General features: G+C 48.8%; 16 non-coding genes across 16 annotated transcripts; all 16 read left to right on the top strand.

Annotated features, from left to right (window-relative positions):
* The first annotated feature begins 2,164 nt into the window (after positions 1–2,164).
* Positions 2,165–2,236, top strand: TRNAP-AGG (transfer RNA proline (anticodon AGG)). The gene has a single exon. It is a non-coding gene; the product is annotated as a tRNA-Pro (tRNA).
* Positions 2,237–2,624: 388 nt separating this feature from the next.
* TRNAV-CAC (transfer RNA valine (anticodon CAC)) lies at positions 2,625–2,697 on the top strand. Its single transcript has one exon. It is a non-coding gene; the product is annotated as a tRNA-Val (tRNA).
* A 3,040-nt stretch (positions 2,698–5,737) lies between these two features.
* On the top strand, positions 5,738–5,809 carry TRNAP-AGG (transfer RNA proline (anticodon AGG)). Its single transcript has one exon. It is a non-coding gene; the product is annotated as a tRNA-Pro (tRNA).
* A 388-nt stretch (positions 5,810–6,197) lies between these two features.
* On the top strand, positions 6,198–6,270 carry TRNAV-CAC (transfer RNA valine (anticodon CAC)). Its single transcript has one exon. It is a non-coding gene; the product is annotated as a tRNA-Val (tRNA).
* Positions 6,271–6,577: 307 nt separating this feature from the next.
* TRNAL-CAA (transfer RNA leucine (anticodon CAA)) lies at positions 6,578–6,689 on the top strand. Its single transcript has 2 exons — positions 6,578–6,615; positions 6,644–6,689. It is a non-coding gene; the product is annotated as a tRNA-Leu (tRNA).
* Positions 6,690–9,770: 3,081 nt separating this feature from the next.
* TRNAV-CAC (transfer RNA valine (anticodon CAC)) lies at positions 9,771–9,843 on the top strand. The gene has a single exon. It is a non-coding gene; the product is annotated as a tRNA-Val (tRNA).
* Positions 9,844–13,325: 3,482 nt separating this feature from the next.
* TRNAV-CAC (transfer RNA valine (anticodon CAC)) lies at positions 13,326–13,398 on the top strand. Its single transcript has one exon. It is a non-coding gene; the product is annotated as a tRNA-Val (tRNA).
* A 307-nt stretch (positions 13,399–13,705) lies between these two features.
* Positions 13,706–13,817, top strand: TRNAL-CAA (transfer RNA leucine (anticodon CAA)). The gene is made up of 2 exons: positions 13,706–13,743; positions 13,772–13,817. It is a non-coding gene; the product is annotated as a tRNA-Leu (tRNA).
* A 2,621-nt stretch (positions 13,818–16,438) lies between these two features.
* TRNAP-AGG (transfer RNA proline (anticodon AGG)) lies at positions 16,439–16,510 on the top strand. Its single transcript has one exon. It is a non-coding gene; the product is annotated as a tRNA-Pro (tRNA).
* A 388-nt stretch (positions 16,511–16,898) lies between these two features.
* On the top strand, positions 16,899–16,971 carry TRNAV-CAC (transfer RNA valine (anticodon CAC)). The gene has a single exon. It is a non-coding gene; the product is annotated as a tRNA-Val (tRNA).
* Positions 16,972–17,278: 307 nt separating this feature from the next.
* TRNAL-CAA (transfer RNA leucine (anticodon CAA)) lies at positions 17,279–17,390 on the top strand. The gene is made up of 2 exons: positions 17,279–17,316; positions 17,345–17,390. It is a non-coding gene; the product is annotated as a tRNA-Leu (tRNA).
* A 3,081-nt stretch (positions 17,391–20,471) lies between these two features.
* TRNAM-CAU (transfer RNA methionine (anticodon CAU)) lies at positions 20,472–20,544 on the top strand. Its single transcript has one exon. It is a non-coding gene; the product is annotated as a tRNA-Met (tRNA).
* Positions 20,545–20,851: 307 nt separating this feature from the next.
* TRNAL-CAA (transfer RNA leucine (anticodon CAA)) lies at positions 20,852–20,963 on the top strand. The gene is made up of 2 exons: positions 20,852–20,889; positions 20,918–20,963. It is a non-coding gene; the product is annotated as a tRNA-Leu (tRNA).
* Positions 20,964–24,044: 3,081 nt separating this feature from the next.
* TRNAV-CAC (transfer RNA valine (anticodon CAC)) lies at positions 24,045–24,117 on the top strand. Its single transcript has one exon. It is a non-coding gene; the product is annotated as a tRNA-Val (tRNA).
* A 308-nt stretch (positions 24,118–24,425) lies between these two features.
* TRNAL-CAA (transfer RNA leucine (anticodon CAA)) lies at positions 24,426–24,537 on the top strand. The gene is made up of 2 exons: positions 24,426–24,463; positions 24,492–24,537. It is a non-coding gene; the product is annotated as a tRNA-Leu (tRNA).
* A 2,620-nt stretch (positions 24,538–27,157) lies between these two features.
* TRNAP-AGG (transfer RNA proline (anticodon AGG)) lies at positions 27,158–27,229 on the top strand. The gene has a single exon. It is a non-coding gene; the product is annotated as a tRNA-Pro (tRNA).
* Positions 27,230–27,482: the final 253 nt, after the last annotated feature.

The following is a 27,482-nucleotide window of genomic DNA, read 5'->3' as shown; positions in this document are numbered from 1 at the left end:
GAAATGAGGCGGGGGAAAGGAGGTGATTTCCCCATCAAGGGCCATTCCGGGAAATCAGCCACCCTGCGTCTCCCAGGTGAGTGTTTCAGGCCTATGAGCCACTAATATCGATCTCGCCTGATCGAGCGCTGATCGAGCAAGTGTGCTTGAATCCAAGAGGCATGCTCCTCTGGCTCAAGAGCTAGCAGGCCCTTCAGTGCTTCTGGTTGGGAAGTCTAAGGTGCAAGGGTCCATGACTTGCAGCGGGTTACAACTACCAGAAAGGGTCTGCTTTTCACATCAGTGCCCTAGTTCAGCTCACTGGCACAGGGCATTTTGACTACCTCTTGCCTTGCTAGAGACAAACAAAAAATCCTTGACAGAAAACATCAATTGCTATGGCACGCTTAGAGAGAGAGAGCCTCCAAATGGCCCTGCTTTTCGGAAAGACGCTTCAGAAGATGTTTTAAATGACTATGCAGCGGCAGTCTAGTTGGTATAGGGGTATGATTCTCGCTTCGGGTGTGAGAGGACCTCGGTTCAAATCCCACACAAACCCCTACCTTTATAGGTTCAGTCTGTGTTTTAAACAGGAGTATTTCTGCTTTTCACTCTTGTAAGATGTCATGTTGCAATGCAATACATGCTTTATACTGGCGTCGAGACAGTTCAGCATCATGAAGGTATGCGAGATTTCTTTGCAACTGCTTTTCTGTGCTGGAGCAGCAGTGCTCGTAGGAACATTAAATGCACAGTGCTTCTCCATGGTAATTTCGGGTCCAGTTCTGAAATCACCTCTTGGAATGAAAGTGATCCCAGTTCCTTTCTTCCAAGGGAAGAGATCGTGTTCCGGAAGGCTCAGCTTTGAGCGTCATGAACATTGGCCCTCATCCTTGCATCCCAGTCCAATGCATAGCCACATAAAGCAAGCAGGTGTGTCTGTTTCCATAGTGTGGTGGTTCCAGTACAATGCATAGCCACATGAAGCAAGCCGGCAAGTGTGTCTGTTTGTCTAGTGTAGTGGTTATCATGCGCACCTCACATGCGAAAGGTCCCTGGTTCGAGTCGCTGGGCTTTTTCACAGTATTTGCATTTCCTGCCTCACCTGACAGGCAAGCTGAGATAAAAGAGACTGTGTCTATCCCTCACCATCGTGAGGTACTACGCTCCTGGGGCATCTGTCACAGCTCACCAAGAGGAGTTGCGCCAGCTTACGGCAGTCAGTTGCTCACTGTTTGACCTTTGCAATGAAGCCTGAGCCTACAGCATTCAAGCCAGCCAAGGAAGGAAGGTACGAGAGCGAAAATAGCTTTCCTGCCCTCACCAAGAACACACACCTTGAGCAAATAAAGTGCCAGACTTACAAGGCCCTATCGCCACCGGAGCATCACTTTTAGTGACGCCCCGGTGGCACTATGCACTGCGCGGTATTTACAAGATGGCGTTCAGCCACTTTTTGTGGCTTAACACCACCTTGTAAATACGGCCCCTTAGCACGCAGCGCGTTCCCTGGAAGGGGCGTGCAATGGGTGTTGTTGGGAGTGTGCCACAGCAACACCATAGCATTTTGATGCTGCTCCAGATTTAGGAGTTGGCGTAAATCTGCGTCAGCACCAAAATCCAACGCCATCCCAGGGGTGTCGTTAGAGTGGCGCACTGAGGAGAAATGTTTTCATTTCTCCTTGTTTTTGCTCTTTCTATGTGTGATGCATTCTGCAGCACACATAGAAGTAAGAGCAAATCACCATTGAAGATTTTTTTTTTGGGCAGGAAGGTGTCCCTTCCTGCACAAAAACAATTTCCCCCTCAACGCAGTCATCCTTGTACCATGGTGCAAGAACGGCTGCGTTGGCGCTCAGCAGCTAATTTAGAGCTGGCGCAGGGGGAAGCACAGGGGTGTGCTGTATTCTACTAAATACGGCGCTTCCCTGCATTTTGAAAATGACGGTGCGTGGGGCTTGCAAATTTGGCACAGCGTCGCGCTTAGTCATTTTCTTGTAAATCTGGGCCAAAATGTCTAAAGGATAGAGGCTTTTTATGTCATGTTCGATGAAGACCATGCAAATGACTCTAGTCGTACTGCAGAAGAGAGCACCATGTGCAGTTTCTTGCTTTGGGATGTAGTCTCCCACTCTCTGTCACCAACCCTCCGAGCAGGGTCGGAGCCGTTGCATTTCTGTGCCCAGGCTCGTTGGTCTAGGGGTATGATTCTCGCTTAGGGTGCGAGAGGTCCCAGGTTCAAATCCCGGACGAGCCCATTTTAGCGGAAAACAATCAAATCCTGCTCAAAATACACAACCCCTCAACATTTCTCATTCCACTCGAAGCATTGTTGCGCAAAACATATTTTTTGCCTCAGGCGAAAAATGGATTACAATGCCTTGGCTTCCTTCCTGCTTGCTCTCAGTGCGCCCTGTGTGATGATTTCACAGGCTCTCCTTCCTGGCATTTAGGCATCAGATATTTGTCTGTCTCTGCCCGCAGCTGTGGGATTTTTCAGGACGTCTGAGTGTATGCATGCTGGCTGACACCGCTGCAATTTTCACACTTACCCCTCGCATTCCAAGCAACTGCTGATAAAGTATAGAGGAAATCGTGCAAACATATGAGGGGAACTGTGCTCCTTCAGTCAAACCAGCAAGCTTGTTTCTGTAGTGTAGTGGTTATCACGTTTGCCTCACACGCGAAAGGTCCCCGGTTCGAGACCGGGCAGAAACACTTGGCAGCAGCAGCTTTTGTGTTTGCTCCCTAAAACCTCAGTCTCTCTCAATGCACACTTAGACAGAAATGACCTTTAAAAACTTGTGACCTGTGTAAAACGTGCTTTACTATTGCAGGACGCTAAAAAGTTATCTGCATCCCTCGGTGGTCGTGCATGTGCATTGTTTCTTGTTCTGTTTTTTTTTTTTTTTCTTGGCCATGTTATATTGTGGGGCCTTTAAAGCTGTGACTTTGATAGGAACATTGCAAGCGGCAAAATCAACAAGTGCAGACTGAAGAGTCCGACCTGCACACTGTTTTGGCTGTCAGTATGGCCGAGTGGTCTAAGGCGCCAGACTCAAGAGAGCTTGATCTTCAGTGAAGCTGAGCCTTCTGGTCTATTCATGGAGGCGTGGGTTCAAATCCCACTTCTGACAGGTGTATTTTCTTCCCTTAAATCTTGCTCTGCTTGCAGAGCCAGCTCCTCACACCACTATCTTTGGAAGCTGCTGTGGCATGTGAGGAGAAATCCACCAACCCATCGGCTGGGCCCTCAATCAAAATTCTGTGTATTACTGGAAGGGGCGTCTCAGGCACACCTTCTGTTAGAGCTGCACTTTATGACAGTAACTACCATGCTGGTTTCTACTTAAGCAGTTGATTCTATCGTTTGAAGTGAGGCTCTCCTGCCACCTTTTGGGCAAAGAAGACACTGCCCCTGCAACAACACAGGCAGACAAGCTCAAACTAGGTTTCTTGGTTAGGTGGGCGGAGCATATTGGCAATGGTGCCTCCTCGTGACTTGCAATTTACATGAAGAAGACAGAGAGGCAGCTGGGAGTAGGCAGTACCCATGAACCCCTGAACACTGTCTTGCGACTAGCACACAATTCTGAAATGAGGCGGGGGAAAGGAGGTGATTTCCCCATCAAGGGCCATTCCGGGAAATCAGCCACCCTGCGTCTCCCAGGTGAGTGTTTCAGGCCTATGAGCCACTAATATCGATCTCGCCTAATCGAGCGCTGATCGAGCAAGTGTGCTTGAATCCAAGAGGCATGCTCCTCTGGCTCAAGAGCTAGCAGGCCCTTCAGTGCTTCTGGTTGGGAAGTCTAAGGTGCAAGGGTCCATGACTTGCAGCGGGTTACAACTACCAGAAAGGGTCTGCTTTTCACATCAGTGCCCTAGTTCAGCTCACTGGCACAGGGCATTTTGACTACCTCTTGCCTTGCTAGAGACAAACAAAAAATCCTTGACAGAAAACATCAATTGCTATGGCACGCTTAGAGAGAGAGAGCCTCCAAATGGCCCTGCTTTTCGGAAAGACGCTTCAGAAGATGTTTCAAATGACTATGCAGCGGCAGTCTAGTTGGTATAGGGGTATGATTCTCGCTTCGGGTGTGAGAGGACCTCGGTTCAAATCCCAGACAAACCCCTACCTTTATAGGTTCAGTCTGTGTTTTAAACAGGAGTATTTCTGCTTTTCACTCTTGTAAGATGTCATGTTGCAATGCAATACATGCTTTATACTGGCGTTGAGACGGTTCAGCATCATGAAGGTATGCGAGATTTCTTTGCAACTGCTTTTCTGTGCTGGAGCAGCAGTGCTCGTAGGAACATTAAATGCACAGTGCTTCTCCATGGTAATTTCGGGTCCAGTTCTGAAATCACCTCTTGGAATGAAAGTGATCCCAGTTCCTTTCTTCCAAGGGAAGAGATCGTGTTCCGGAAGGCTCAGCTTTGAGCGTCATGAACATTGGCCCTCATCCTTGCATCCCAGTCCAATGCATAGCCACATAAAGCAAGCAGGTGTGTCTGTTTCCATAGTGTGGTGGTTCCAGTACAATGCATAGCCACATGAAGCAAGCCGGCAAGTGTGTCTGTTTGTCTAGTGTAGTGGTTATCATGCGCACCTCACATGCGAAAGGTCCCTGGTTCGAGTCGCTGGGCTTTTTCACAGTATTTGCATTTCCTGCCTCACCTGACAGGCAAGCTGAGATAAAAGAGACTGTGTCTATCCCTCACCATCGTGAGGTACTACGCTCCTGGGGCATCTGTCACAGCTCACCAAGAGGAGTTGCGCCAGCTTACGGCAGTCAGTTGCTCACTGTTTGACCTTTGCAATGAAGCCTGAGCCTACAGCATTCAAGCCAGCCAAGGAAGGAAGGTACGAGAGCGAAAATAGCTTTCCTGCCCTCACCAAGAACACACACCTTGAGCAAATAAAGTGCCAGACTTACAAGGCCCTATCGCCACTGGAGCATCACTTTTAGTGACGCCCCGGTGGCACTATGCACTGCGCGGTATTTACAAGATGGCGTTCAGCCACTTTTTGTGGCTTAACACCACCTTGTAAATACGGCCCCTTAGCACGCAGCGCGTTCCCTGGAAGGGGCGTGCAATGGGTGTTGTTGGGAGTGTGCCACAGCAACACCATAGCATTTTGATGCTGCTCCAGATTTAGGAGTTGGCGTAAATCTGCGTCAGCACCAAAATCCAACGCCATCCCAGGGGTGTCGTTAGAGTGGCGCACTGAGGAGAAATGTTTTCATTTCTCCTTGTTTTTGCTCTTTCTATGTGTGATGCATTCTGCAGCACACATAGAAGTAAGAGCAAATCACCATTGAAGATTTTTTTTTTGGGCAGGAAGGTGTCCCTTCCTGCACAAAAACAATTTCCCCCTCAACGCAGTCATCCTTGTACCATGGTGCAAGAACGGCTGCGTTGGCGCTCAGCAGCTAATTTAGAGCTGGCGCAGGGGGAAGCACAGGGGTGTGCTGTATTCTACTAAATACGGCGCTTCCCTGCATTTTGAAAATGACGGTGCGTGGGGCTTGCAAATTTGGCACAGCGTCGCGCTTAGTCATTTTCTTGTAAATCTGGGCCAAAATGTCTAAAGGATAGAGGCTTTTTATGTCATGTTCGATGAAGACCATGCAAATGACTCTAGTCGTACTGCAGAAGAGAGCACCATGTGCAGTTTCTTGCTTTGGGATGTAGTCTCCCACTCTCTGTCACCAACCCTCCGAGCAGGGTCGGAGCCGTTGCATTTCTGTGCCCAGGCTCGTTGGTCTAGGGGTATGATTCTCGCTTAGGGTGCGAGAGGTCCCAGGTTCAAATCCCGGACGAGCCCATTTTAGCGGAAAACAATCAAATCCTGCTCAAAATACACAACCCCTCAACATTTCTCATTCCACTCGAAGCATTGTTGCGCACAACATATTTTTTGCCTCAGGCGAAAAATGGATTACAATGCCTTGGCTTCCTTCCTGCTTGCTCTCAGTGCGCCCTGTGTGATGATTTCACAGGCTCTCCTTCCTGGCATTTAGGCATCAGATATTTGTCTGTCTCTGCCCGCAGCTGTGGGATTTTTCAGGACGTCTGAGTGTATGCATGCTGGCTGACACCGCTGCAATTTTCACACTTACCCCTCGCATTCCAAGCAACTGCTGATAAAGTATAGAGGAAATCGTGCAAACATATGAGGGGAACTGTGCTCCTTCAGTCAAACCAGCAAGCTTGTTTCTGTAGTGTAGTGGTTATCACGTTTGCCTCACACGCGAAAGGTCCCCGGTTCGAGACCGGGCAGAAACACTTGGCAGCAGCAGCTTTTGTGTTTGCTCCCTAAAACCTCAGTCTCTCTCAATGCACACTTAGACAGAAATGACCTTTAAAAACTTGTGACCTGTGTAAAACGTGCTTTACTATTGCAGGACGCTAAAAAGTTATCTGCATCCCTCGGTGGTCGTGCATGTGCATTGTTTCTTGTTCTGTTTTTTTTTTTTTTTCTTGGCCATGTTATATTGTGGGGCCTTTAAAGCTGTGACTTTGATAGGAACATTGCAAGCGGCAAAATCAACAAGTGCAGACTGAAGAGTCCGACCTGCACACTGTTTTGTCTGTCAGGATGGCCGAGTGGTCTAAGGCGCCAGACTCAAGAGAGCTTGATCTTCAGTGAAGCTGAGCCTTCTGGTCTCTTCATGGAGGCGTGGGTTCAAATCCCACTTCTGACAGGTGTATTTTCTTCCCTTAAATCTTGCTCTGCTTGCAGAGCCAGCTCCTCACACCACTATCTTTGGAAGCTGCTGTGGCATGTGAGGAGAAATCCACCAACCCATCGGCTGGGCCCTCAATCAAAATTCTGTGTATTACTGGAAGGGGCGTCTCAGGCACACCTTCTGTTAGAGCTGCACTTTATGACAGTAACTACCATGCTGGTTTCTACTTAAGCAGTTGATTCTATCGTTTGAAGTGAGGCTCTCCTGCCACCTTTTGGGCAAAGAAGACACTGCCCCTGCAACAACACAGGCAGACAAGCTCAAACTAGGTTTCTTGGTTAGGTGGGCGGAGCATATTGGCAATGGTGCCTCCTCGTGACTTGCAATTTACATGAAGAAGACAGAGAGGCAGCTGGGAGTAGGCAGTACCCATGAACCCCTGAACACTGTCTTGCGACTAGCACACAATTCTGAAATGAGGCGGGGGAAAGGAGGTGATTTCCCCATCAAGGGCCATTCCGGGAAATCAGCCACCCTGCGTCTCCCAGGTGAGTGTTTCAGGCCTATGAGCCACTAATATCGATCTCGCCTAATCGAGCGCTGATCGAGCAAGTGTGCTTGAATCCAAGAGGCATGCTCCTCTGGCTCAAGAGCTAGCAGGCCCTTCAGTGCTTCTGGTTGGGAAGTCTAAGGTGCAAGGGTCCATGACTTGCAGCGGGTTACAACTACCAGAAAGGGTCTGCTTTTCACATCAGTGCCCTAGTTCAGCTCACTGGCACAGGGCATTTTGACTACCTCTTGCCTTGCTAGAGACAAACAAAAAATCCTTGACAGAAAACATCAATTGCTATGGCACGCTTAGAGAGAGAGAGCCTCCAAATGGCCCTGCTTTTCGGAAAGACGCTTCAGAAGATGTTTCAAATGACTATGCAGCGGCAGTCTAGTTGGTATAGGGGTATGATTCTCGCTTCGGGTGTGAGAGGACCTCGGTTCAAATCCCAGACAAACCCCTACCTTTATAGGTTCAGTCTGTGTTTTAAACAGGAGTATTTCTGCTTTTCACTCTTGTAAGATGTCATGTTGCAATGCAATACATGCTTTATACTGGCGTCGAGACGGTTCAGCATCATGAAGGTATGCGAGATTTCTTTGCAACTGCTTTTCTGTGCTGGAGCAGCAGTGCTCGTAGGAACATTAAATGCACAGTGCTTCTCCATGGTAATTTCGGGTCCAGTTCTGAAATCACCTCTTGGAATGAAAGTGATCCCAGTTCCTTTCTTCCAAGGGAAGAGATCGTGTTCCGGAAGGCTCAGCTTTGAGCGTCATGAACATTGGCCCTCATCCTTGCATCCCAGTCCAATGCATAGCCACATAAAGCAAGCAGGTGTGTCTGTTTCCATAGTGTGGTGGTTCCAGTACAATGCATAGCCACATGAAGCAAGCCGGCAAGTGTGTCTGTTTGTCTAGTGTAGTGGTTATCATGCGCACCTCACATGCGAAAGGTCCCTGGTTCGAGTCGCTGGGCTTTTTCACAGTATTTGCATTTCCTGCCTCACCTGACAGGCAAGCTGAGATAAAAGAGACTGTGTCTATCCCTCACCATCGTGAGGTACTACGCTCCTGGGGCATCTGTCACAGCTCACCAAGAGGAGTTGCGCCAGCTTACGGCAGTCAGTTGCTCACTGTTTGACCTTTGCAATGAAGCCTGAGCCTACAGCATTCAAGCCAGCCAAGGAAGGAAGGTACGAGAGCGAAAATAGCTTTCCTGCCCTCACCAAGAACACACACCTTGAGCAAATAAAGTGCCAGACTTACAAGGCCCTATCGCCACCGGAGCATCACTTTTAGTGACGCCCCGGTGGCACTATGCACTGCGCGGTATTTACAAGATGGCGTTCAGCCACTTTTTGTGGCTTAACACCACCTTGTAAATACGGCCCCTTAGCACGCAGCGCGTTCCCTGGAAGGGGCGTGCAATGGGTGTTGTTGGGAGTGTGCCACAGCAACACCATAGCATTTTGATGCTGCTCCAGATTTAGGAGTTGGCGTAAATCTGCGTCAGCACCAAAATCCAACGCCATCCCAGGGGTGTCGTTAGAGTGGCGCACTGAGGAGAAATGTTTTCATTTCTCCTTGTTTTTGCTCTTTCTATGTGTGATGCATTCTGCAGCACACATAGAAGTAAGAGCAAATCACCATTGAAGATTTTTTTTTTGGGCAGGAAGGTGTCCCTTCCTGCACAAAAACAATTTCCCCCTCAACGCAGTCATCCTTGTACCATGGTGCAAGAACGGCTGCGTTGGCGCTCAGCAGCTAATTTAGAGCTGGCGCAGGGGGAAGCACAGGGGTGTGCTGTATTCTACTAAATACGGCGCTTCCCTGCATTTTGAAAATGACGGTGCGTGGGGCTTGCAAATTTGGCACAGCGTCGCGCTTAGTCATTTTCTTGTAAATCTGGGCCAAAATGTCTAAAGGATAGAGGCTTTTTATGTCATGTTCGATGAAGACCATGCAAATGACTCTAGTCGTACTGCAGAAGAGAGCACCATGTGCAGTTTCTTGCTTTGGGATGTAGTCTCCCACTCTCTGTCACCAACCCTCCGAGCAGGGTCGGAGCCGTTGCATTTCTGTGCCCAGGCTTGTTGGTCTAGGGGTATGATTCTCGCTTAGGGTGCGAGAGGTCCCAGGTTCAAATCCCGGACGAGCCCATTTTAGCGGAAAACAATCAAATCCTGCTCAAAATACACAACCCCTCAACATTTCTCATTCCACTCGAAGCATTGTTGCGCAAAACATATTTTTTGCCTCAGGCGAAAAATGGATTACAATGCCTTGGCTTCCTTCCTGCTTGCTCTCAGTGCGCCCTGTGTGATGATTTCACAGGCTCTCCTTCCTGGCATTTAGGCATCAGATATTTGTCTGTCTCTGCCCGCAGCTGTGGGATTTTTCAGGACGTCTGAGTGTATGCATGCTGGCTGACACCGCTGCAATTTTCACACTTACCCCTCGCATTCCAAGCAACTGCTGATAAAGTATAGAGGAAATCGTGCAAACATATGAGGGGAACTGTGCTCCTTCAGTCAAACCAGCAAGCTTGTTTCTGTAGTGTAGTGGTTATCACGTTCGCCTCACACGCGAAAGGTCCCCGGTTCGAGACCGGGCAGAAACACTTGGCAGCAGCAGCTTTTGTGTTTGCTCCCTAAAACCTCAGTCTCTCTCAATGCACACTTAGACAGAAATGACCTTTAAAAACTTGTGACCTGTGTAAAACGTGCTTTACTATTGCAGGACGCTAAAAAGTTATCTGCATCCCTCGGTGGTCGTGCATGTGCATTGTTTCTTGTTCTGTTTTTTTTTTTTTTTCTTGGCCATGTTATATTGTGGGGCCTTTAAAGCTGTGACTTTGATAGGAACATTGCAAGCGGCAAAATCAACAAGTGCAGACTGAAGAGTCCGACCTGCACACTGTTTTGGCTGTCAGGATGGCCGAGTGGTCTAAGGCGCCAGACTCAAGAGAGCTTGATCTTCAGTGAAGCTGAGCCTTCTGGTCTCTTCATGGAGGCGTGGGTTCAAATCCCACTTCTGAGAGGTGTGTTTTCTTCCCTTAAATCTTGCTCTGCTTGCAGAGCCAGCTCCTCACACCACTATCTTTGGAAGCTGCTGTGGCATGTGAGGAGAAATCCACCAACCCATCGGCTGGGCCCTCAATCAAAATTCTGTGTATTACTGGAAGGGGCGTCTCAGGCACACCTTCTGTTAGAGCTGCACTTTATGACAGTAACTACCATGCTGGTTTCTACTTAAGCAGTTGATTCTATCGTTTGAAGTGAGGCTCTCCTGCCACCTTTTGGGCAAAGAAGACACTGCCCCTGCAACAACACAGGCAGACAAGCTCAAACTAGGTTTCTTGGTTAGGTGGGCGGAGCATATTGGCAATGGTGCCTCCTCGTGACTTGCAATTTACATGAAGAAGACAGAGAGGCAGCTGGGAGTAGGCAGTACCCATGAACCCCTGAACACTGTCTTGCGACTAGCACACAATTCTGAAATGAGGCGGGGGAAAGGAGGTGATTTCCCCATCAAGGGCCATTCCGGGAAATCAGCCACCCTGCGTCTCCCAGGTGAGTGTTTCAGGCCTATGAGCCACTAATATCGATCTCGCCTGATCGAGCACTGATCGAGCAAGTGTGCTTGAATCCAAGAGGCATGCTCCTCTGGCTCAAGAGCTAGCAGGCCCTTCAGTGCTTCTGGTTGGGAAGTCTAAGGTGCAAGGGTCCATGACTTGCAGCGGGTTACAACTACCAGAAAGGGTCTGCTTTTCACATCAGTGCCCTAGTTCAGCTCACTGGCACAGGGCATTTTGACTACCTCTTGCCTTGCTAGAGACAAACAAAAAATCCTTGACAGAAAACATCAATTGCTATGGCACGCTTAGAGAGAGAGAGCCTCCAAATGGCCCTGCTTTTCGGAAAGACGCTTCAGAAGATGTTTCAAATGACTATGCAGCGGCAACTGATTCTCGCTTCGGGTGTGAGAGGACCTCGGTTCAAATCCCACACAAACCCCTACCTTTATAGGTTCAGTCTGTGTTTTAAACAGGAGTATTTCTGCTTTTCACTCTTGTAAGATGTCATGTTGCAATGCAATACATGCTTTATACTGGCGTCGAGACAGTTCAGCATCATGAAGGTATGCGAGATTTCTTTGCAACTGCTTTTCTGTGCTGGAGCAGCAGTGCTCGTAGGAACATTAAATGCACAGTGCTTCTCCATGGTAATTTCGGGTCCAGTTCTGAAATCACCTCTTGGAATGAAAGTGATCCCAGTTCCTTTCTTCCAAGGGAAGAGATCGTGTTCCGGAAGGCTCAGCTTTGAGCGTCATGAACATTGGCCCTCATCCTTGCATCCCAGTCCAATGCATAGCCACATAAAGCAAGCAGGTGTGTCTGTTTCCATAGTGTGGTGGTTCCAGTACAATGCATAGCCACATGAAGCAAGCCGGCAAGTGTGTCTGTTTGTCTAGTGTAGTGGTTATCATGCGCACCTCACATGCGAAAGGTCCCTGGTTCGAGTCGCTGGGCTTTTTCACAGTATTTGCATTTCCTGCCTCACCTGACAGGCAAGCTGAGATAAAAGAGACTGTGTCTATCCCTCACCATCGTGAGGTACTACGCTCCTGGGGCATCTGTCACAGCTCACCAAGAGGAGTTGCGCCAGCTTACGGCAGTCAGTTGCTCACTGTTTGACCTTTGCAATGAAGCCTGAGCCTACAGCATTCAAGCCAGCCAAGGAAGGAAGGTACGAGAGCAAAAATAGCTTTCCTGCCCTCACCAAGAACACACACCTTGAGCAAATAAAGTGCCAGACTTACAAGGCCCTATCGCCACCGGAGCATCACTTTTAGTGACGCCCCGGTGGCACTATGCACTGCGCGGTATTTACAAGATGGCGTTCAGCCACTTTTTGTGGCTTAACACCACCTTGTAAATACGGCCCCTTAGCACGCAGCGCGTTCCCTGGAAGGGGCGTGCAATGGGTGTTGTTGGGAGTGTGCCACAGCAACACCATAGCATTTTGATGCTGCTCCAGATTTAGGAGTTGGCGTAAATCTGCGTCAGCACCAAAATCCAACGCCATCCCAGGGGTGTCGTTAGAGTGGCGCACTGAGGAGAAATGTTTTCATTTCTCCTTGTTTTTGCTCTTTCTATGTGTGATGCATTCTGCAGCACACATAGAAGTAAGAGCAAATCACCATTGAAGATTTTTTTTTTGGGCAGGAAGGTGTCCCTTCCTGCACAAAAACAATTTCCCCCTCAACGCAGTCATCCTTGTACCATGGTGCAAGAACGGCTGCGTTGGCGCTCAGCAGCTAATTTAGAGCTGGCGCAGGGGGAAGCACAGGGGTGTGCTGTATTCTACTAAATACGGCGCTTCCCTGCATTTTGAAAATGACGGTGCGTGGGGCTTGCAAATTTGGCACAGCGTCGCGCTTAGTCATTTTCTTATAAATCTGGGCCAAAATGTCTAAAGGATAGAGGCTTTTTATGTCATGTTCGATGAAGACCATGCAAATGACTCTAGTCGTACTGCAGAAGAGAGCACCATGTGCAGTTTCTTGCTTTGGGATGTAGTCTCCCACTCTCTGTCACCAACCCTCCGAGCAGGGTCGGAGCCGTTGCATTTCTGTGCCCAGGCTCGTTGGTCTTGGGGTATGATTCTCGCTTAGGGTGCGAGAGGTCCCAGGTTCAAATCCCGGACGAGCCCATTTTAGCGGAAAACAATCAAATCCTGCTCAAAATACACAACCCCTCAACATTTCTCATTCCACTCGAAGCATTGTTGCGCAAAACATATTTTTTGCCTCAGGCGAAAAATGGATTACAATGCCTTGGCTTCCTTCCTGCTTGCTCTCAGTGCGCCCTGTGTGATGATTTCACAGGCTCTCCTTCCTGGCATTTAGGCATCAGATATTTGTCTGTCTCTGCCCGCAGCTGTGGGATTTTTCAGGACGTCTGAGTGTATGCATGCTGGCTGACACCGCTGCAATTTTCACACTTACCCCTCGCATTCCAAGCAACTGCTGATAAAGTATAGAGGAAATCGTGCAAACATATGAGGGGAACTGTGCTCCTTCAGTCAAACCAGCAAGCTTGTTTCTGTAGTGTAGTGGTTATCACGTTTGCCTCACACGCGAAAGGTCCCCGGTTCGAGACCGGGCAGAAACAGCTGGCAGCAGCAGCTTTTGTGTTTGCTCCCTAAAACCTCAGTCTCTCTCAATGCACACTTAGACAGAAATGACCTTTAAAAACTTGTGACCTGTGTAAAACGTGCTTTACTATTGCAGGACGCTAAAAAGTTATCTGCATCCCTCGGTGGTCGTGCATGTGCATTGTTTCTTGTTCTGTTTTTTTTTTTTTTTCTTGGCCATGTTATATTGTGGGGCCTTTAAAGCTGTGACTTTGATAGGAACATTGCAAGCGGCAAAATCAACAAGTGCAGACTGAAGAGTCCGACCTGCACACTGTTTTGGCTGTCAGGATGGCCGAGTGGTCTAAGGCGCCAGACTCAAGAGAGCTTGATCTTCAGTGAAGCTGAGCCTTCTGGTCTCTTCATGGAGGCGTGGGTTCAAATCCCACTTCTGACAGGTGTATTTTCTTCCCTTAAATCTTGCTCTGCTTGCAAAGCCAGCTCCTCACACCACTATCTTTGGAAGCTGCTGTGGCATGTGAGGAGAAATCCACCAACCCATCGGCTGGGCCCTCAATCAAAATTCTGTGTATTACTGGAAGGGGCGTCTCAGGCACACCTTCTGTTAGAGCTGCACTTTATGACAGTAACTACCATGCTGGTTTCTACTTAAGCAGTTGATTCTATCGTTTGAAGTGAGGCTCTCCTGCCACCTTTTGGGCAAAGAAGACACTGCCCCTGCAACAACACAGGCAGACAAGCTCAAACTAGGTTTCTTGGTTAGGTGGGCGGAGCATATTGGCAATGGTGCCTCCTCGTGACTTGCAATTTACATGAAGAAGACAGAGAGGCAGCTGGGAGTAGGCAGTACCCATGAACCCCTGAACACTGTCTTGCGACTAGCACACAATTCTGAAATGAGGCGGGGGAAAGGAGGTGATTTCCCCATCAAGGGCCATTCCGGGAAATCAGCCACCCTGCGTCTCCCAGGTGAGTGTTTCAGGCCTATGAGCCACTAATATCGATCTCGCCTAATCGAGCGCTGATCGAGCAAGTGTGCTTGAATCCAAGAGGCATGCTCCTCTGGCTCAAGAGCTAGCAGGCCCTTCAGTGCTTCTGGTTGGGAAGTCTAAGGTGCAAGGGTCCATGACTTGCAGCGGGTTACAACTACCAGAAAGGGTCTGCTTTTCACATCAGTGCCCTAGTTCAGCTCACTGGCACAGGGCATTTTGACTACCTCTTGCCTTGCTAGAGACAAACAAAAAATCCTTGACAGAAAACATCAATTGCTATGGCACGCTTAGAGAGAGAGAGCCTCCAAATGGCCCTGCTTTTCGGAAAGACGCTTCAGAAGATGTTTCAAATGACTATGCAGCGGCAGTCTAGTTGGTATAGGGGTATGATTCTCGCTTCGGGTGTGAGAGGACCTCGGTTCAAATCCCACACAAACCCCTACCTTTATAGGTTCAGTCTGTGTTTTAAACAGGAGTATTTCTGCTTTTCACTCTTGTAAGATGTCATGTTGCAATGCAATACATGCTTTATACTGGCGTCGAGACGGTTCAGCATCATGAAGGTATGCGAGATTTCTTTGCAACTGCTTTTCTGTGCTGGAGCAGCAGTGCTCGTAGGAACATTAAATGCACAGTGCTTCTCCATGGTAATTTCGGGTCCAGTTCTGAAATCACCTCTTGGAATGAAAGTGATCCCAGTTCCTTTCTTCCAAGGGAAGAGATCGTGTTCCGGAAGGCTCAGCTTTGAGCGTCATGAACATTGGCCCTCATCCTTGCATCCCAGTCCAATGCATAGCCACATAAAGCAAGCAGGTGTGTCTGTTTCCATAGTGTGGTGGTTCCAGTACAATGCATAGCCACATGAAGCAAGCCGGCAAGTGTGTCTGTTTGTCTAGTGTAGTGGTTATCATGCGCACCTCACATGCGAAAGGTCCCTGGTTCGAGTCGCTGGGCTTTTTCACAGTATTTGCATTTCCTGCCTCACCTGACAGGCAAGCTGAGATAAAAGAGACTGTGTCTATCCCTCACCATCGTGAGGTACTACGCTCCTGGGGCATCTGTCACAGCTCACCAAGAGGAGTTGCGCCAGCTTACGGCAGTCAGTTGCTCACTGTTTGACCTTTGCAATGAAGCCTGAGCCTACAGCATTCAAGCCAGCCAAGGAAGGAAGGTACGAGAGCGAAAATAGCTTTCCTGCCCTCACCAAGAACACACACCTTGAGCAAATAAAGTGCCAGACTTACAAGGCCCTATCGCCACCGGAGCATCACTTTTAGTGACGCCCCGGTGGCACTATGCACTGCGCGGTATTTACAAGATGGCGTTCAGCCACTTTTTGTGGCTTAACACCACCTTGTAAATACGGCCCCTTAGCACGCAGCGCGTTCCCTGGAAGGGGCGTGCAATGGGTGTTGTTGGGAGTGTGCCACAGCAACACCATAGCATTTTGATGCTGCTCCAGATTTAGGAGTTGGCGTAAATCTGCGTCAGCACCAAAATCCAACGCCATCCCAGGGGTGTCGTTAGAGTGGCGCACTGAGGAGAAATGTTTTCATTTCTCCTTGTTTTTGCTCTTTCTATGTGTGATGCATTCTGCAGCACACATAGAAGTAAGAGCAAATCACCATTGAAGATTTTTTTTTTGGGCAGGAAGGTGTCCCTTCCTGCACAAAAACAATTTCCCCCTCAACGCAGTCATCCTTGTACCATGGTGCAAGAACGGCTGCGTTGGCGCTCAGCAGCTAATTTAGAGCTGGCGCAGGGGGAAGCACAGGGGTGTGCTGTATTCTACTAAATACGGCGCTTCCCTGCATTTTGAAAATGACGGTGCGTGGGGCTTGCAAATTTGGCACAGCGTCGCGCTTAGTCATTTTCTTGTAAATCTGGGCCAAAATGTCTAAAGGATAGAGGCTTTTTATGTCATGTTCGATGAAGACCATGCAAATGACTCTAGTCGTACTGCAGAAGAGAGCACCATGTGCAGTTTCTTGCTTTGGGATGTAGTCTCCCACTCTCTGTCACCAACCCTCCGAGCAGGGTCGGAGCCGTTGCATTTCTGTGCCCAGGCTCGTTGGTCTAGGGGTATGATTCTCGCTTAGGGTGCGAGAGGTCCCAGGTTCAAATCCCGGACGAGCCCATTTTAGCGGAAAACAATCAAATCCTGCTCAAAATACACAACCCCTCAACATTTCTCATTCCACTCGAAGCATTGTTGCGCAAAACATATTTTTTGCCTCAGGCGAAAAATGGATTACAATGCCTTGGCTTCCTTCCTGCTTGCTCTCAGTGCGCCCTGTGTGATGATTTCACAGGCTCTCCTTCCTGGCATTTAGGCATCAGATATTTGTCTGTCTCTGCCCGCAGCTGTGGGATTTTTCAGGACGTCTGAGTGTATGCATGCTGGCTGACACCGCTGCAATTTTCACACTTACCCCTCGCATTCCAAGCAACTGCTGATAAAGTATAGAGGAAATCGTGCAAACATATGAGGGGAACTGTGCTCCTTCAGTCAAACCAGCAAGCTTGTTTCTGTAGTGTAGTGGTTATCACGTTTGCCTCACACGCGAAAGGTCCCCGGTTCGAGACCGGGCAGAAACACTTGGCAGCAGCAGCTTTTGTGTTTGCTCCCTAAAACCTCAGTCTCTCTCAATGCACACTTAGACAGAAATGACCTTTAAAAACTTGTGACCTGTGTAAAACGTGCTTTACTATTGCAGGACGCTAAAAAGTTATCTGCATCCCTCGGTGGTCGTGCATGTGCATTGTTTCTTGTTCTGTTTTTTTTTTTTTTTCTTGGCCATGTTATATTGTGGGGCCTTTAAAGCTGTGACTTTGATAGGAACATTGCAAGCGGCAAAATCAACAAGTGCAGACTGAAGAGTCCGACCTGCACACTGTTTTGGCTGTCAGGATGGCCGAGTGGTCTAAGGCGCCAGACTCAAGAGAGCTTGATCTTCAGTGAAGCTGAGCCTTCTGGTCTCTTCATGGAGGCGTGGGTTCAAATCCCACTTCTGACAGGTGTATTTTCTTCCCTTAAATCTTGCTCTGCTTGCAGAGCCAGCTCCTCACACCACTATCTTTGGAAGCTGCTGTGGCATGTGAGGAGAAATCCACCAACCCATCGGTTGGGCCCTCAATCAAAATTCTGTGTATTACTGGAAGGGGCGTCTCAGGCACACCTTCTGTTAGAGCTGCACTTTATGACAGTAACTACCATGCTGGTTTCTACTTAAGCAGTTGATTCTATCGTTTGAAGTGAGGCTCTCCTGCCACCTTTTGGGCAAAGAAGACACTGCCCCTGCAACAACACAGGCAGACAAGCTCAAACTAGGTTTCTTGGTTAGGTGGGCGGAGCATATTGGCAATGGTGCCTCCTCGTGACTTGCAATTTACATGAAGAAGACAGAGAGGCAGCTGGGAGTAGGCAGTACCCATGAACCCCTGAACACTGTCTTGCGACTAGCACACAATTCTGAAATGAGGCGGGGGAAAGGAGGTGATTTCCCCATCAAGGGCCATTCCGGGAAATCAGCCACCCTGCGTCTCCCAGGTGAGTGTTTCAGGCCTATGAGCCACTAATATCGATCTCGCCTGATCGAGCGCTGATCGAGCAAGTGTGCTTGAATCCAAGAGGCATGCTCCTCTGGCTCAAGAGCTAGCAGGCCCTTCAGTGCTTCTGGTTGGGAAGTCTAAGGTGCAAGGGTCCATGACTTGCAGCGGGTTACAACTACCAGAAAGGGTCTGCTTTTCACATCAGTGCCCTAGTTCAGCTCACTGGCACAGGGCATTTTGACTACCTCTTGCCTTGCTAGAGACAAACAAAAAATCCTTGACAGAAAACATCAATTGCTATGGCACGCTTAGAGAGAGAGAGCCTCCAAATGTCCCTGCTTTTCGGAAAGACGCTTCAGAAGATGTTTCAAATGACTATGCAGCGGCAGTCTAGTTGGTATAGGGGTATGATTCTCGCTTCGGGTGTGAGAGGACCTCGGTTCAAATCCCACACAAACCCCTACCTTTATAGGTTCAGTCTGTGTTTTAAACAGGAGTATTTCTGCTTTTCACTCTTGTAAGATGTCATGTTGCAATGCAATACATGCTTTATACTGGCGTCGAGACGGTTCAGCATCATGAAGGTATGCGAGATTTCTTTGCAACTGCTTTTCTGTGCTGGAGCAGCAGTGCTCGTAGGAACATTAAATGCACAGTGCTTCTCCATGGTAATTTCGGGTCCAGTTCTGAAATCACCTCTTGGAATGAAAGTGATCCCAGTTCCTTTCTTCCAAGGGAAGAGATCGTGTTCCGGAAGGCTCAGCTTTGAGCGTCATGAACATTGGCCCTCATCCTTGCATCCCAGTCCAATGCATAGCCACATAAAGCAAGCAGGTGTGTCTGTTTCCATAGTGTGGTGGTTCCAGTACAATGCATAGCCACATGAAGCAAGCCGGCAAGTGTGTCTGTTTGTCTAGTGTAGTGGTTATCATGCGCACCTCACATGCGAAAGGTCCCTGGTTCGAGTCGCTGGGCTTTTTCACAGTATTTGCATTTCCTGCCTCACCTGACAGGCAAGCTGAGATAAAAGAGACTGTGTCTATCCCTCACCATCGTGAGGTACTACGCTCCTGGGGCATCTGTCACAGCTCACCAAGAGGAGTTGCGCCAGCTTACGGCAGTCAGTTGCTCACTGTTTGACCTTTGCAATGAAGCCTGAGCCTACAGCATTCAAGCCAGCCAAGGAAGGAAGGTACGAGAGCGAAAATAGCTTTCCTGCCCTCACCAAGAACACACACCTTGAGCAAATAAAGTGCCAGACTTACAAGGCCCTATCGCCACCGGAGCATCACTTTTAGTGACGCCCCGGTGGCACTATGCACTGCGCGGTATTTACAAGATGGCGTTCAGCCACTTTTTGTGGCTTAACACCACCTTGTAAATACGGCCCCTTAGCACGCAGCGCGTTCCCTGGAAGGGGCGTGCAATGGGTGTTGTTGGGAGTGTGCCACAGCAACACCATAGCATTTTGATGCTGCTCCAGATTTAGGAGTTGGCGTAAATCTGCGTCAGCACCAAAATCCAACGCCATCCCAGGGGTGTCGTTAGAGTGGCGCACTGAGGAGAAATGTTTTCATTTCTCCTTGTTTTTGCTCTTTCTATGTGTGATGCATTCTGCAGCACACATAGAAGTAAGAGCAAATCACCATTGAAGATTTTTTTTTTGGGCAGGAAGGTGTCCCTTCCTGCACAAAAACAATTTCCCCCTCAACGCAGTCATCCTTGTACCATGGTGCAAGAACGGCTGCGTTGGCGCTCAGCAGCTAATTTAGAGCTGGCGCAGGGGGAAGCACAGGGGTGCGCTGTATTCTACTAAATACGGCGCTTCCCTGCATTTTGAAAATGACGGTGCGTGGGGCTTGCAAATTTGGCACAGCGTCGCGCTTAGTCATTTTCTTGTAAATCTGGGCCAAAATGTCTAAAGGATAGAGGCTTTTTATGTCATGTTCGATGAAGACCATGCAAATGACTCTAGTCGTACTGCAGAAGAGAGCACCATGTGCAGTTTCTTGCTTTGGGATGTAGTCTCCCACTCTCTGTCACCAACCCTCCGAGCAGGGTCGGAGCCGTTGCATTTCTGTGCCCAGGCTCGTTGGTCTTGGGGTATGATTCTCGCTTAGGGTGCGAGAGGTCCCAGGTTCAAATCCCGGACAAGCCCATTTTAGCGGAAAACAATCAAATCCTGCTCAAAATACACAACCCCTCAACATTTCTCATTCCACTCGAAGCATTGTTGCGCAAAACATATTTTTTGCCTCAGGCGAAAAATGGATTACAATGCCTTGGCTTCCTTCCTGCTTGCTCTCAGTGCGCCCTGTGTGATGATTTCACAGGCTCTCCTTCCTGGCATTTAGGCATCAGATATTTGTCTGTCTCTGCCCGCAGCTGTGGGATTTTTCAGGACGTCTGAGTGTATGCATGCTGGCTGACACCGCTGCAATTTTCACACTTACCCCTCGCATTCCAAGCAACTGCTGATAAAGTATAGAGGAAATCGTGCAAACATATGAGGGGAACTGTGCTCCTTCAGTCAAACCAGCAAGCTTGTTTCTGTAGTGTAGTGGTTATCACGTTCGCCTCATACGCGAAAGGTCCCCGGTTCGAGACCGGGCAGAAACACTTGGCAGCAGCAGCTTTTGTGTTTGCTCCCTAAAACCTCAGTCTCTCTCAATGCACACTTAGACAGAAATGACCTTTAAAAACTTGTGACCTGTGTAAAACGTGCTTTACTATTGCAGGACGCTAAAAAGTTATCTGCATCCCTCGGTGGTCGTGCATGTGCATTGTTTCTTGTTCTGTTTTTTTTTTTTTTTCTTGGCCATGTTATATTGTGGGGCCTTTAAAGCTGTGACTTTGATAGGAACATTGCAAGCGGCAAAATCAACAAGTGCAGACTGAAGAGTCCGACCTGCACACTGTTTTGGCTGTCAGGATGGCCGAGTGGTCTAAGGCGCCAGACTCAAGAGAGCTTGATCTTCAGTGAAGCTGAGCCTTCTGGTCTCTTCATGGAGGCGTGGGTTCAAATCCCACTTCTGACAGGTGTATTTTCTTCCCTTAAATCTTGCTCTGCTTGCAGAACCAGCTCCTCACACCACTATCTTTGGAAGCTGCTGTGGCATGTGAGGAGAAATCCACCAACCCATCGGCTGGGCCCTCAATCAAAATTCTGTGTATTACTGGAAGGGGCGTCTCAGGCACACCTTCTGTTAGAGCTGCACTTTATGACAGTAACTACCATGCTGGTTTCTACTTAAGCAGTTGATTCTATCGTTTGAAGTGAGGCTCTCCTGCCACCTTTTGGGCAAAGAAGACACTGCCCCTGCAACAACACAGGCAGACAAGCTCAAACTAGGTTTCTTGGTTAGGTGGGCGGAGCATATTGGCAATGGTGCCGCCTCGTGACTTGCAATTTACATGAAGAAGACAGAGAGGCAGCTGGGAGTAGGCAGTACCCATGAACCCCTGAACACTGTCTTGCGACTAGCACACAATTCTGAAATGAGGCGGGGGAAAGGAGGTGATTTCCCCATCAAGGGCCATTCCGGGAAATCAGCCACCCTGCGTCTCCCAGGTGAGTGTTTCAGGCCTATGAGCCACTAATATCGATCTCGCCTGATCGAGCGCTGATCGAGCAAGTGTGCTTGAATCCAAGAGGCATGCTCCTCTGGCTCAAGAGCTAGCAGGCCCTTCAGTGCTTCTGGTTGGGAAGTCTAAGGTGCAAGGGTCCATGATTTGCAGCGGGTTACAACTACCAGAAAGGGTCTGCTTTTCACATCAGTGCCCTAGTTCAGCTCACTGGCACAGGGCATTTTGACTACCTCTTGCCTTGCTAGAGACAAACAAAAAATCCTTGACAGAAAACATCAATTGCTATGGCACGCTTAGAGAGAGAGAGCCTCCAAATGGCCCTGCTTTTCGGAAAGACGCTTCAGAAGATGTTTCAAATGACTATGCAGCGGCAGTCTAGTTCGTATAGGGGTATGATTCTCGCTTCGGGTGTGAGAGGACCTCGGTTCAAATCCCACACAAACCCCTACCTTTATAGGTTCAGTCTGTGTTTTAAACAGGAGTATTTCTGCTTTTCACTCTTGTAAGATGTCATGTTGCAATGCAATACATGCTTTATACTGGCGTCGAGACGGTTCAGCATCATGAAGGTATGCGAGATTTCTTTGCAACTGCTTTTCTGTGCTGGAGCAGCAGTGCTCGTAGGAACATTAAATGCACAGTGCTTCTCCATGGTAATTTCGGGTCCAGTTCTGAAATCACCTCTTGGAATGAAAGTGATCCCAGTTCCTTTCTTCCAAGGGAAGAGATCGTGTTCCGGAAGGCTCAGCTTTGAGCGTCATGAACATTGGCCCTCATCCTTGCATCTCAGTCCAATGCATAGCCACATAAAGCAAGCAGTTGTGTCTGTTTCCATATTGTGGTGGTTCCAGTACAATGCATAGCCACATGAAGCAAGCCGGCAAGTGTGTCTGTTTGTCTAGTGTAGTGGTTATCATGCGCACCTCACATGCGAAAGGTCCCTGGTTCGAGTCGCTGGGCTTTTTCACAGTATTTGCATTTCCTGCCTCACCTGACAGGCAAGCTGAGATAAAAGAGACTGTGTATATCCCTCACCATCGTGAGGTACTACGCTCCTGGGGCATCTGTCACAGCTCACCAAGAGGAGTTGCGCCAGCTTACGGCAGTCAGTTGCTCACTGTTTGACCTTTGCAATGAAGCCTGAGCCTACAGCATTCAAGCCAGCCAAGGAAGGAAGGTACGAGAGCGAAAATAGCTTTCCTGCCCTCACCAAGAACACACACCTTGAGCAAATAAAGTGCCAGACTTACAAGGCCCTATCGCCACCGGAGCATCACTTTTAGTGACGCCCCGGTGGCACTATGCACTGCGCGGTATTTACAAGATGGCGTTCAGCCACTTTTTGTGGCTTAACACCACCTTGTAAATACGGCCCCTTAGCACGCAGCGCGTTCCCTGGAAGGGGCGTGCAATGGGTGTTGTTGGGAGTGTGCCACAGCAACACCATAGCATTTTGATGCTGCTCCAGATTTAGGAGTTGGCGTAAATCTGCGTCAGCACCAAAATCCAACGCCATCCCAGGGGTGTCGTTAGAGTGGCGCACTGAGGAGAAATGTTTTCATTTCTCCTTGTTTTTGCTCTTTCTATGTGTGATGCATTCTGCAGCACACATAGAAGTAAGAGCAAATCACCATTGAAGATTTTTTTTTGGGGCAGGAAGGTGTCCCTTCCTGCACAAAAACAATTTCCCCCTCAACGCAGTCATCCTTGTACCATGGTGCAAGAACGGCTGCGTTGGCGCTCAGCAGCTAATTTAGAGCTGGCGCAGGGGGAAGCACAGGGGTGCGCTGTATTCTACTAAATACGGCGCTTCCCTGCATTTTGAAAATGACGGTGCGTGGGGCTTGCAAATTTGGCACAGCGTCGCGCTTAGTCATTTTCTTGTAAATCTGGGCCAAAATGTCTAAAGGATAGAGGCTTTTTATGTCATGTTCGATGAAGACCATGCAAATGACTCTAGTCGTACTGCAGAAGAGAGCACCATGTGCAGTTTCTTGCTTTGGGATGTAGTCTCCCACTCTCTGTCACCAACCCTCCGAGCAGGGTCGGAGCCGTTGCATTTCTGTGCCCAGGCTCGTTGGTCTAGGGGTATGATTCTCGCTTAGGGTGCGAGAGGTCCCAGGTTCAAATCCCGGACAAGCCCATTTTAGCGGAAAACAATCAAATCCTGCTCAAAATACACAACCCCTCAACATTTCTCATTCCACTCGAAGCATTGTTGCGCAAAACATATTTTTTGCCTCAGGCGAAAAATGGATTACAATGCCTTGGCTTCCTTCCTGCTTGCTCTCAGTGCGCCCTGTGTGATGATTTCACAGGCTCTCCTTCCTGGCATTTAGGCATCAGATATTTGTCTGTCTCTGCCCGCAGCTGTGGGATTTTTCAGGACGTCTGAGTGTATGCATGCTGGCTGACACCGCTGCAATTTTCACACTTACCCCTCGCATTCCAAGCAACTGCTGATAAAGTATAGAGGAAATCGTGCAAACATATGAGGGGAACTGTGCTCCTTCAGTCAAACCAGCAAGCTTGTTTCTGTAGTGTAGTGGTTATCATGTTCGCCTCACACGCGAAAGGTCCCCGGTTCGAGACCGGGCAGAAACACTTGGCAGCAGCAGCTTTTGTGTTTGCTCCCTAAAACCTCAGTCTCTCTCAATGCACACTTAGACAGAAATGACCTTTAAAAACTTGTGACCTGTGTAAAACGTGCTTTACTATTGCAGGACGCTAAAAAGTTATCTGCATCCCTCGGTGGTCGTGCATGTGCATTGTTTCTTGTTCTGTTTTTTTTTTTTTTTTCTTGGCCATGTTATATTGTGGGGCCTTTAAAGCTGTGACTTTGATAGGAACATTGCAAGCGGCAAAATCAACAAGTGCAGACTGAAGAGTCCGACCTGCACACTGTTTTGGCTGTCAGGATGGCCGAGTGGTCTAAGGCGCCAGACTCAAGAGAGCTTGATCTTCAGTGAAGCTGAGCCTTCTGGTCTCTTCATGGAGGCGTGGGTTCAAATCCCACTTCTGACAGGTGTATTTTCTTCCCTTAAATCTTGCTCTGCTTGCAGAGCCAGCTCCTCACACCACTATCTTTGGAAGCTGCTGTGGCATGTGAGGAGAAATCCACCAACCCATCGGCTGGGGCCTCAATCAAAATTCTGTGTATTACTGGAAGGGGCGTCTCAGGCACACCTTCTGTTAGAGCTGCACTTTATGACAGTAACTACCATGCTGGTTTCTACTTAAGCAGTTGATTCTATCGTTTGAAGTGAGGCTCTCCTGCCACCTTTTGGGCAAAGAAGACACTGCCCCTGCAACAACACAGGCAGACAAGCTCAAACTAGGTTTCTTGGTTAGGTGGGCGGAGCATATTGGCAATGGTGCCTCCTCGTGACTTGCAATTTACATGAAGAAGACAGAGAGGCAGCTGGGAGTAGGCAGTACCCATGAACCCCTGAACACTGTCTTGCGACTAGCACACAATTCTGAAATGAGGCGGGGGAAAGGAGGTGATTTCCCCATCAAGGGCCATTCCGGGAAATCAGCCACCCTGCGTCTCCCAGGTGAGTGTTTCAGGCCTATGAGCCACTAATATCGATCTCGCCTGATCGAGCGCTGATCGAGCAAGTGTGCTTGAATCCAAGAGGCATGCTCCTCTGGCTCAAGAGCTAGCAGGCCCTTCAGTGCTTCTGGTTGGGAAGTCTAAGGTGCAAGGGTCCATGACTTGCAGCGGGTTACAACTACCAGAAAGGGTCTGCTTTTCACATCAGTGCCCTAGTTCAGCTCACTGGCACAGGGCATTTTGACTACCTCTTGCCTTGCTAGAGACAAACAAAAATCCTTGACAGAAAACATCAATTGCTATGGCACGCTTAGAGAGAGAGAGCCTCCAAATGGCCCTGCTTTTCGGAAAGACGCTTCAGAAGATGTTTCAAATGACTATGCAGCGGCAGTCTAGTTGGTATAGGGGTATGATTCTCGCTTCGGGTGTGAGAGGACCTCGGTTCAAATCCCACACAAACCCCTACCTTTATAGGTTCAGTCTGTGTTTTAAACAGGAGTATTTCTGCTTTTCACTCTTGTAAGATGTCATGTTGCAATGCAATACATGCTTTATACTGGCGTCGAGACGGTTCAGCATCATGAAGGTATGCGAGATTTCTTTGCAACTGCTTTTCTGTGCTGGAGCAGCAGTGCTCGTAGGAACATTAAATGCACAGTGCTTCTCCATGGTAATTTCGGGTCCAGTTCTGAAATCACCTCTTGGAATGAAAGTGATCCCAGTTCCTTTCTTCCAAGGGAAGAGATCGTGTTCCGGAAGGCTCAGCTTTGAGCGTCATGAACATTGGCCCTCATCCTTGCATCCCAGTCCAATGCATAGCCACATAAAGCAAGCAGGTGTGTCTGTTTCCATAGTGTGGTGGTTCCAGTACAATGCATAGCCACATGAAGCAAGCCGGCAAGTGTGTCTGTTTGTCTAGTGTAGTGGTTATCATGCGCACCTCACATGCGAAAGGTCCCTGGTTCGAGTCGCTGGGCTTTTTCACAGTATTTGCATTTCCTGCCTCACCTGACAGGCAAGCTGAGATAAAAGAGACTGTGTCTATCCCTCACCATCGTGAGGTACTACGCTCCTGGGGCATCTGTCACAGCTCACCAAGAGGAGTTGCGCCAGCTTACGGCAGTCAGTTGCTCACTGTTTGACCTTTGCAATGAAGCCTGAGCCTACAGCATTCAAGCCAGCCAAGGAAGGAAGGTACGAGAGCGAAAATAGCTTTCCTGCCCTCACCAAGAACACACACCTTGAGCAAATAAAGTGCCAGACTTACAAGGCCCTATCGCCACCGGAGCATCACTTTTAGTGACGCCCCGGTGGCACTATGCACTGCGCGGTATTTACAAGATGGCGTTCAGCCACTTTTTGTGGCTTAACACCACCTTGTAAATACGGCCCCTTAGAACGCAGCGCGTTCCCTGGAAGGGGCGTGCAATGGGTGTTGTTGGGAGTGTGCCACAGCAACACCATAGCATTTTGATGCTGCTCCAGATTTAGGAGTTGGCGTAAATCTGCGTCAGCACCAAAATCCAACGCCATCCCAGGGGTGTCGTTAGAGTGGCGCACTGAGGAGAAATGTTTTCATTTCTCCTTGTTTTTGCTCTTTCTATGTGTGATGCATTCTGCAGCACACATAGAAGTAAGAGCAAATCACCATTGAAGATTTTTTTTTTGGCCAGGAAGGTGTCCCTTCCTGCACAAAAACAATTTCCCCCTCAACGCAGTCATCCTTGTACCATGGTGCAAGAACGGCTGCGTTGGCGCACAGCAGCTAATTTAGAGCTGGCGCAGGGGGAAGCACAGGGGTGCGCTGTATTCTACTAAATACGGCGCTTCCCTGCATTTTGAAAATGACGGCGCGTGGGGCTTGCAAATTTGGCACAGCGTCGCGCTTAGTCATTTTCTTGTAAATCTGGGCCAAAATGTCTAAAGGATAGAGGCTTTTTATGTCATGTTCGATGAAGACCATGCAAATGACTCTAGTCGTACTGCAGAAGAGAGCACCATGTGCAGTTTCTTGCTTTGGGATGTAGTCTCCCACTCTCTGTCACCAACCCTCCGAGCAGGGTCGGAGCCGTTGCATTTCTGTGCCCAGGCTCGTTGGTCTAGGGGTATGATTCTCGCTTAGGGTGCGAGAGGTCCCAGGTTCAAATCCCGGACGAGCCCATTTTAGCGGAAAACAATCAAATCCTGCTCAAAATACACAACCCCTCAACATTTCTCATTCCACTCGAAGCATTGTTGCGCAAAACATATTTTTTGCCTCAGGCGAAAAATGGATTACAATGCCTTGGCTTCCTTCCTGCTTGCTCTCAGTGCTCCCTGTGTGATGATTTCACAGGCTCTCCTTCCTGGCATTTAGGCATCAGATATTTGTCTGTCTCTGCCCGCAGCTGTGGGATTTTTCAGGACGTCTGAG

Source organism: Pleurodeles waltl, chromosome 10, assembly GCF_031143425.1.
Source record: "Pleurodeles waltl isolate 20211129_DDA chromosome 10, aPleWal1.hap1.20221129, whole genome shotgun sequence".
Taxonomy (NCBI): Eukaryota; Metazoa; Chordata; class Amphibia; order Caudata; family Salamandridae; genus Pleurodeles; species Pleurodeles waltl.
The sequence above is the reverse complement of the archived record's forward strand: the minus strand, read 5'-3'. Positions and strand labels throughout refer to the sequence as shown.